Consider the following 9,228-nt stretch of genomic DNA (forward strand, 5'->3'; position numbering starts at 1 on the left):
AATGCCCAGCAAGGAAAATCTACTAGAACATAACATAAATCATAAGACTAAAAACATATACTATAAAAACATATGACGTAAAAACGTATATCATATAAACATAGGACTACAATATTAATGGCCATTAACTCATTATCGTAGTATGTGATAAAACCATCTAGGTCCTCAGTCTACTAATCAAGGTAGGTAAGATCACAAAATAGTATATGATAACCCATCTAGGTCCTCTATCTACTAATCGAGGTAGGGTAATCATAACTCTAATATAAGATAATGATAAAAATCTTGGGATTGATTTGCTATCTAAGCAACTATAATACCCAAGCGACTATAACATAAAACATATTCACTTACAAATACAACAAATCAACATAACATAACATATTATATAAACATATCATAACACATATTATCTAACCTGTTTTCCTTACCAAAAACCAGGAGATTGGAGAAAAGAACGGGATTGGAAAACTCCTAAAATCAACAGTAAGAATCATAAGTTTCTAAAAAAATGGAGATGAAAATGAGATCTAAACTATCAATATAGAAACTTACCGAAAAAACCGTAATTTTTAAGAAACTTAAGCACCTAACCAAAAGCCATAATAACAAGTCAGGATCTGAAAGAAAATAAAAGAACTATAATGAACTAACTTTGAGGATAAGAATACCTTTGATAGACTTAGAACTTCGATCTACACCTCAATACCGAAATATCACTCTATCTAACTTCCCAAGTGTTTATAAAAGCTTAGATTGAAAAGTTTTTAATCCCAAAACCCTAGTGTTTTCTCTCTAGAATAAACTTAGCAGCTTGGAGGCTCTGAAGATTGCTTGAATAATGAATGAAATGGCTGAGTACTAGGTCATGTTTATAGAGTTCAAGGAGTGAAACTAAACCCTTTTAAAAAGAATAAATAAATGAATAAATTTGAATTTTTGGTTCAACAGATGCCCAGAAGTCGGTCAAAAGGTTCAGGACCAAATCTAAGGTGTTGAGGGCTATTTCTAATTCGGTTCCATGAAATTTCAAAAATACATAAGGGCAGCTGATATATCTCCCCCTATAGGTGATATTTCGCCTGTCCCTATATCCCGAGTCTTCGTGGTTTCGTTCATGCGAAGACGACTTGTTTTCCGTATCAACCTTAGGAGGCATATCTGCCCCTATAGCTATGATATATTAGCATACACTGATATTTTAAACACGTTTTTGCACATTTTTAGCACACTTGAGTTTGTTAAAACAACTTTGACTGAATAAAACATGTTCCTAACAGTTGCTGGAAGGTTCTAGAGCTTCTAGATCTATCTTTTATTAATTTATTCATCTAAAATCCTTAAATGCTTAAATAAACATACATGTGACAAGTGTCACGTTCTTAATAATTCTATCTAAACCATAGGTTATAATAAGTAATATTTCTAGGACCAGCTATATTAATAAAACCTTATGTTAAAATTAATATTTCTAAACTATATGTTAAACTTATAAAATCCATAACTATTTCTACGAGTTTCCAACTAAATCTCGGCTTGAACCAATAATCACGAAGACTAAAATACTACTATCTAGCTAAGTAAAATTCTGAGATGCTACACCTTCCTATAACCAACTGCATGGGTAAGCCTTAACTCAAAAAATACAAAAATGCCCTCTAAAACCCTCTTAGCCTTCTTATTACCCTAAGGGTAGTCTTTTCCCAAATTCCCGCTAGCTCCTCAAGTGATCTTACCATTAACCAATTAATCCTGTCATGTCTAGTTAATTACCAAATATTTACTCATTACTCAATAAATCCCAAAATATTGTCTAAATTCTTAAAATACCCCTAGGCTCCCCCCGAGCCGGGTATTTAAACCCTGTTGTGACTATTTCGCTAATCCGCTCACTAGGACCATCTCGAGCCATGAACTGCAAATATATCTACATAATAATGTGGTCTTAACCATATATCACATAAAATCATTACAAATATGCCCGTAAAAGCTGTAAAGGGCCCACATGCATATCTACTACTCATAAACATGCATATAATATATTCATATAATTACATTAATCATGCATGCCACATAGTCATGCATTTAATCAATTAATCACACATATATCCAGTTATGCCCTCCCGACACGCTAATCAAGGCACTAAACCCTATTAGCATTTTTGGGACGTTACAACTGCTCTGCCCGCAGTGGGTCTGGACCACCCTCGAAGGTGGGAGGATGCTGCTTCCTATGGTTGACACTACAGTCGGCCATGAAATTTTAACCTTCATGGATGCCTACTCGGGGTACAACCAAATAAGCATGCATCCACCCGACCAAGAGCATACAAGTTTCTGCATGGATGTGGGGTTGTACTGCTGCATAGTAATGTCGTTTGGCCTGAAAAATGTTGGAGCAACATATCAGCGACTGGTAAACTGTATGTTCAAGGACCAAATAGGGAATAACATGGATGTTTACGTGGACGATATGTTGGTAAAATCCAAACAGGCTGAGGGGCACATTGAGGACTTGGAGGAGTGTTTCAATATCCTAAGGCAGTATAGAATGAAATTAAACCCCCTAAAATGCTCCTTTGTTGTGGGGTCGGTAAATTTTTGGGGTTCATGGTGAACTTCAGGGGAATAGAAGCAAAGCTCGAAAAGATAAAAGCACTGCTGGACATGCCCTCACCAGCCAGGATCAAAGCTATGCAGAGCCTAATAAGACGCATAGCGGCACTCAGCAGATTTGTGTCTAAATCAACTGATAGGTGTATTCTGTTTTTTAATATCCTCATAGGCACAAAGAAATTTGAATGGACTGAAGAGGGCGAACAAGCCTTCCAAGCTCTAAAACAACAGCTGGCACAACGCCCGATCCTTTCAAAACCTCTGGAGGGTGAAAAACTATGCATATACCTAGTAGTAACTCAACACGCTGTCAGTGCAGTCCTAGTCAGAGAAGAACACAAGATCCAGCATCCAGTCTACTATGTCAGTAAGAGGTTGGTCAAAGCTGAGTGCAGGAATCCTCTAATTGAAAAATTAACTTGCTACCTGCTCATGTCATCCAGAAAACTTCGCCCATACTTCCAAGTGCATCCCATCAAGGTTCTTACCAACCAACCACTGCGCCAAGTCTTGTAAAAGTCGGACACCACTAGTCGATTTCTCAAATGGTCTATAGAGCTCAGGCAGTACAAGATTACCTACCAGCCCCGAACATCAATTAAAGACCAAGCTCTTGCAGATTTTGTAGCTGAGTGTACCGGAGTTCCAGAACCAGATGGAGTCATAGCTGAGTAGTCATCCGAGTCTAAGCTACTGCGCAGCACGAATGCTGCGCAGAATGCCGGACACCTAGAATCCAGCACTATTGATTCTGAAAAAGAACAACAAGCCTAGAAACTGCACATAGATGGCTCGTCTACCGACCAATTGTCTAGAGCCGGTCTCACTCTAATCACCCCTGAAGGGCAACGCATCCATTGTGCACTTCGTTTTGGATTTGAGGCATTTAATAACGAAGCACTAATTGTGGGCCTAAGATTAGCTAAAGAAGTGAAAGTTGAATCCTTGGTGATATATAGCGACTCGCTGCTAGTTTTCAACCACGTCCTCGGAGAATATGTTGCTCGGGGAGATAAAATGATGGCCTATCTCAGTAAAATCAAATATTTGCTTGCTCAGATTAAGAGATACACCATTCAACAGATACCTAGAGAACAAAATACCACGGTAGATGCACTGGCTAGGCTGACCAACAGTGCCGTGGTGGACAAAGCAAATTTGGTCCCCATTGAGTATCTGGACCGACCCAGTATCAACCTGCCAGAACCAGTCCTTCTAATAGACAACACTCCGTCCTGGATGACCCCGATTGCAGCTTATTTAGAGCACGGAATCTTGCCCAACAGTTGTAACGAGTCTAGAAAATTGATAAGGAAAGTTGCTCGGTACCTCATCCTGGACGAGGTCATGTACAGAAGAGGATTTTCCATGCCATTTCTCAGGTGCGTCAACCAAACAAAATCAGGATGGCTTTTTGAAGGGGTACATGAGGGTTTATGTGGGAATCATGCTGGGGGGCAGACTCTATCTAAGAAAATTCCAAGGCAAGGCTACTTCTGTCCAACTATGAATGAGGACTCCATATCGCAAGTTCAAAAATGTAACAAGTGTGAAAGATTTGCAAAAATCCCCCGAGCAGCCCTAAACGAACTAAAATAGATGCAAAGTCCATGGCCCTTTGCCATTTGGGGGATCGACCTTATTGATCGGTTGCCAAAAGGAAAGGGGGAGTACAGTACACGGTAGTAGCAGTGGATTACTTTACCAAATGGATGAAGGCCAAGCCGCTGGCAACAATCACTTCCAAGAAAGTATTGGACATTGTGGTAAGGAATATAATTTGTAGGTTTGGTCTACCCCACAAAATAGTGTCTGACAATGGCATGCAATTTGACAACCAATTATTTACTGATTTCTGCACTAGACACGGCATCAAAAAAAGCTTCTCAACAGTCTCACACCCACAAGCAAATGGACAAGTAGAAGCAGTTAACAAGACTCTCAAAGGCACTCTGAAGAAGTGTTTAGAAGAGGCTAAGCAAAACTGGCCTGAGAAACTACCTGAAGTATTATGGTCCTATAGGACTCCTGAGCGAACAGTTACTGGAGATACCCCATTTGCACTTACATACGGGTAAGAAGCTATGCTGCCCGTAGAGGTGACTCCACCGACTCACAGGCGTACGGCATACGACCAGGATGGTAATCACCAGCTGTTAGCTGAATCCTTGGACCTAATTGAAGAAAGATGCGAAAAGTCCAACATATGCCTGGCCGCCCATCAGCAAAAAGTTTCCCGGTACTTCAATTCTAAAGTTAAGGAATGAAAATTTGACGTAGGAGACCAAGTCTTATGAAGAATATTCCCAGAAACTCGAGATGCTTCAGCAGGAGTACTAGGCCCCAGCTGGGAAGGCCCTTACCAGGTTACAGAGATAGTACCACCCAGCACATACAAGCTAGCGCAGTATAACCAAGATCTCCAACTGGTACCTGTCCCCCATTATTGGAAGGGGGAACACCTAAGGAAATACTACCAATAAAGATCATTTTTAAGTGATTGTTGACTGGCTGGTGTAGGCACGAACTGCCCATACCACCAACCAACTCAATTTAGCTATATTAATTATGCACAGACACGATTTGCCCATTTATTGTAATAATTAATATTTATGAATGTAAGCTACGATTGTAATGACGCAGCTTGTATGGTTAATTTTTAACCAATAAGACACGATTTTTGTCCATTTTTACAAGCCTTACTTTTACAATTATTATCTTGCTAACTAGTGATTTATTTCATGGATTGTCGGCAGTGTATGAAACCTTCATAGGTTTTGGCAAAGCCAAGTAGTCCCGAACAGGTTATTACGAGAAACTCTAGTCAGTTAGCAAGTGACCAAGAGGATAACCCAAGAGTTATGAATCATGTTCGGTCATTTGGGGGGCATCATAGTCATACATGGACAAGTAGAGGAAAAAGCACGTAATTAAAAGGACTTAGAAACATTAATTTTTATTAATGTTAAAGTGCCTACGCATTGCTCGGTATGTACCAAGCAACAAAAAGAGTCATAAAATAATTTCTGTAGATAGGGTTGAATAGTTTTTGTTTACAACTCATTCGAAAAAATTGAACAGCTCCGACCTACATAGCCGTATAGCTCCAAAAAAAGTCGCATAGTTCCAAATAGAGCTGCACAGCTCCAAACAGAGCTGCATAGCTCCAAAACTACTCCGATTTATAGACAAGGAAGATACCCACTCTCCTACCAGGCATTAATGGAACCGCTCATTCTGCAGTCCCCTCAACTGCTGCAGGCACATCCCTCCAATCACGTCTCCTCAACCACCGTACACGTCAGCCCACTCTTCGATGACTGCACAATTGTCGGTACATTTATTAAGAGAAGCCATCATGACACTTTATGGTATCAAAAAGAGGCGGGAAAGAGTGAAAATTCATTTCTTGGAAACTTGAAGAAATACAAAGGCTATTAACTATACCAAATGCTATGCCACGTAGCAAGGAGCATATACCTCTGACCAGGCTGGATGGGATGGTCCCCAGAAGAAAGTTTCTATGCTGCTTAGCACCATTGCAAACTTGGGGGGCAAATGTTATCCCGAAAATTGGCATATATGACGTGGCACTAAACTTGGACATGTGGAGCAGACTGGGCAGACTCCCGGGCAGGTTGGTCGGTGTATACCTACAGGGTATACGAAAAGTTACTGCTTGACATACTATCTCCAGAGGCTCAGCTGCTCGGCAAGACCACCAAGAAACTTGTTGGTCAGTATGACAGGCAGACTGGTCAGAATACACTTGAAAATGAATAACAGTCACTGCTCAGTACACTTTCCAGGAGAGCAGCTAGTCGGTATGGCGAACAGATATACTTGCTTGGATGAAAGCAGTTACACTCTCCGTTAGCACTCCGCAAGAATCGCCCAACCACTCGCAAAGAGCGCCTAACAGCCCAAAAGACTCGGTCAAACCTCCTAACAAATAGGACAGCAGCCACCTGCGAGAAGAAATGGATATTTCCCCATCAGATATGCTCAGGTGCAACCCTTGGACGAGAGGAACAGTATAAATACAAACTTTCCACCATAGTGGAGGAAAAAGGACACAGAAAAAAGAGCCAACCGACCAGCACCAGGAACATACCAAGCAGCCTGGCTTAGTACTTAGCAACAATTCTGCCTTATTGTATTGTCTTTTACACATAGAAATCCACTTATAATCCCTTGTGATCTTGTGTAAACCTTCAAGATTAATACAAATCTAAGAGGACGTAGGTTATTGCCAATCTTTGGGGCCGAACCTCTATAGTTTCTGGTGTCTTTTATCATTCATTGCTCATAGTTATTAGGTTCTTGGCTTATTTATGGTTCATTGATTGTCTGAATGAAAGCTCTATAATTAATTATTTTAACTCCGTGTTAGTTGACCAAAAAACCAGTCAACACTCATGGTATCAGGCCATTAACAGCAACATGGCTTCTGGTCTTAGTACGACTGAGTCTGGAGGCTCCACACCTCCCAATCCCCCACATCCACCTCAATTTTCACAACTCAACCCTGACACCTCTGTCGTACAGACACTTGTCTCCATCCCTGTGTCCTTTTCTCTACCCACTTCCCTTTCTCAGACCACTGCTCTTCCTTCGTTACCCTCTGTGACGCCCCACGTCACTATGGCTACTTTCTGGAATGACGACTAGCCCTACAAACCAAGACAAGTCTTTCCAGCGTGCTTTGTCCTCACTCGCACACTTCTTGGGAAAACTTCTCAGGAGGTCACCCATCCCTAAATTACTCCAGGCCAAGCACGCTTAACCATGGAGTTCTCAAGTGATGGGCTACCGAAAAGAAGATGCACCTTCCTGATATAGGTAGTACCCATCAATCCATTTAAGCCCTCTTCAACTGTGTAGTCCCATACCTACACAGTCTTAGAATCATTACACTTGACCTTCCCCAGGCGGTGTGGGATTGCACAGCTTACCCGGTCTTTCCCCTTACGGATCACGGGATTCTGACTGTCACAAGTTGTAACGCCCTACTTCCTTAGAGCCGTTACTAAGTGAGTTTTAAGAAAAAACAATGCAATGAACTCGCTAACCGAGGTCTTGAAACAAAAGTGTGACTAATAAAAGTTAAGGCTGTAATCTTTGAAAATGCGTTGACTTAATAAAAACTTCTAGTATTAAACAATTGGGATCCCAAAGTAAGATTTGAAAACTATTTACATCTTGAAATAAGTTTACAGTTGATCAGTTCTAAAATCATAGAATTATTGCAGCCATTTTCAAATAAACCCCCAACCAAAGCAGTCGGGCAGGCCAAACATGTACGCGTCGCTTCACGCTCTCCGTACTCATGGTTGGTTGACTCGGTCATTGCCCTTACCTGCAACACAGAGCACCCGTGAGCCGAAGCCCAGCAAGAAAACTCATGCAGAACATAACATATGCAATTTATACAGTTTATCATAACAGATAATCCACAAATAAACAAGTCAACCATTAGACTAAGCAAACACGGCCATGCCGCCCCAGAGCCTTACCGAAGCCTGGGGTCTTGGTCCTCACCGTAGGGATAACACACGTATCCCTTAGGTCCTACCCTGACCATAAGCATCCCATGTGCTAGGTGTTACTTCCGGCTCCGCCGCCGTTCTCGGCCTTGCCGCCCTTGGCCATAGCCGTTCATTTCACTATAATCACATATAGCATAAATCAAACAGCATTCAAACAAATATCAATTCATTTAAATATGCACCCTAACATGTAATGCAATATAGGGCCGTGCCCGGCAATCATCTCATCATGCAACATGCAATATAGGGCCGTGCCCCGCAATCACACTATGGGCCCACGCCCTATCCTACGGGTGTTATAGTTTTCTTACCTGTATTCCGAGCCTCCTGATGCATTAAAGCCGCGAGCATGGTCCTCTAGCACGAGCCTCACCAACAACCTTGAATGAAGAATCCAACCTTAAGCTTCCTTGGTTCATCCCCTAAGTCCTCAAGTTTTCAGCTCCCTTCTTCTTCCTCATGCCCTAGCTTTTTCCCTCTCCTTTTTCTTCTCTTCAAATATCAAAGCATCCAATGACTAAGTCCCCAAACCGTGTACCCCTTAATACCCAGCTGCAAAATGTCAATTGCCCAGCCAAATGACCATTTTACCCCTTCATCAAAACCCTTTGCTAACTACACCTCAAGGGCACTCTAGTCCTTTCTCCTATATTGCAATTCTACCATTTCTTTCACCTAAACTTGTTACTCTCAGCAGTAACTAATGGTTACCCAGGTTACAAAATCTCCAATAACCATTAACCGCCAATTCTCTACTTAACCATAAAATTCCCGAGGTACCCCTAGGCTCCTCCCGAGCCGGGTATAGAAATCCTGTTGTGACTCTTAAGTTAACTTGCTCTCTAGGACCGTCTCGGCACGTGCATCACAACAATAACACCACACTCACGTGGTACAATTCACATAATACAATTATCACATATATGCCCTCAGCGGGCTAAAATTACCAATTTACCCCTATCATGCAAACGGGGTCCACATGCATAATTATTTCACCTAACATGCATACTAACCACGTAGTCATGCATCTCAATGTTCAATTAGTCATATAACATGCTTTAAA

Source organism: Humulus lupulus, chromosome 9 (genome assembly GCF_963169125.1).
Source record: "Humulus lupulus chromosome 9, drHumLupu1.1, whole genome shotgun sequence".
Taxonomy (NCBI): Eukaryota; Viridiplantae; Streptophyta; class Magnoliopsida; order Rosales; family Cannabaceae; genus Humulus; species Humulus lupulus.